Genomic DNA, 502 nt, shown 5'->3' with positions numbered 1-502 from the left:
AACTTCTTGGACTCAATTACTGGCGATTCTTGTCCTGTATGTGGGTGCAGCTGCTGGTGGAAGTCATAGAGTTGTCAATAGGGAATTATTTTGTGTAATTATCTTGTCGAGGATGCAAAGGTCAGCCACATGTCTCCAATGTTGAAGGGACTGAAAATGTTGGTGGTTCATTTGCGGGCTTCTTCATTTTACACTAGCCACTGGGCTCTGTTCTGAATGGTGTCCAGGAGGGAAAGATGAGTTGATGGGCAGGACAGCCAGGTGAGTGGCAAATACTCCATCAAAGAGCGGACTTGGGGAGCTGAAAGGACTGCAGAGGAGTGATGCGTTGTATACAGGCCAACTTTCTTGCTGCATTCTTTGCTAACTCTCTGATGTGAATGGTGAAGGTTAGGTGATTATCAATCTACATGCCAAGAATGTTGATATCCTAATACTGATAATTTCGTCATTTAGCTTTTTGATGGATGCAAGGAAGTTCTCAGGTGTCTGACATCTAGAT

General features: G+C 44.0%; 1 protein-coding gene across 1 annotated transcript in view; it reads right to left on the bottom strand.

Moving 5' to 3' along the window:
* LOC119587914 (dystrobrevin beta-like) overlaps nt 1-502 on the bottom strand; it is a gene marked incomplete at its 5' end in the record, with an annotated part of 25,424 nt that overhangs the window by 18,763 nt on the left and 6,159 nt on the right.

This window comes from Penaeus monodon, chromosome 23, assembly GCF_015228065.2.
Source record: "Penaeus monodon isolate SGIC_2016 chromosome 23, NSTDA_Pmon_1, whole genome shotgun sequence".
Lineage (NCBI taxonomy): Eukaryota > Metazoa > Arthropoda > Malacostraca > Decapoda > Penaeidae > Penaeus > Penaeus monodon.
This window is presented reverse-complemented; position numbering and strand designations above follow the sequence as displayed.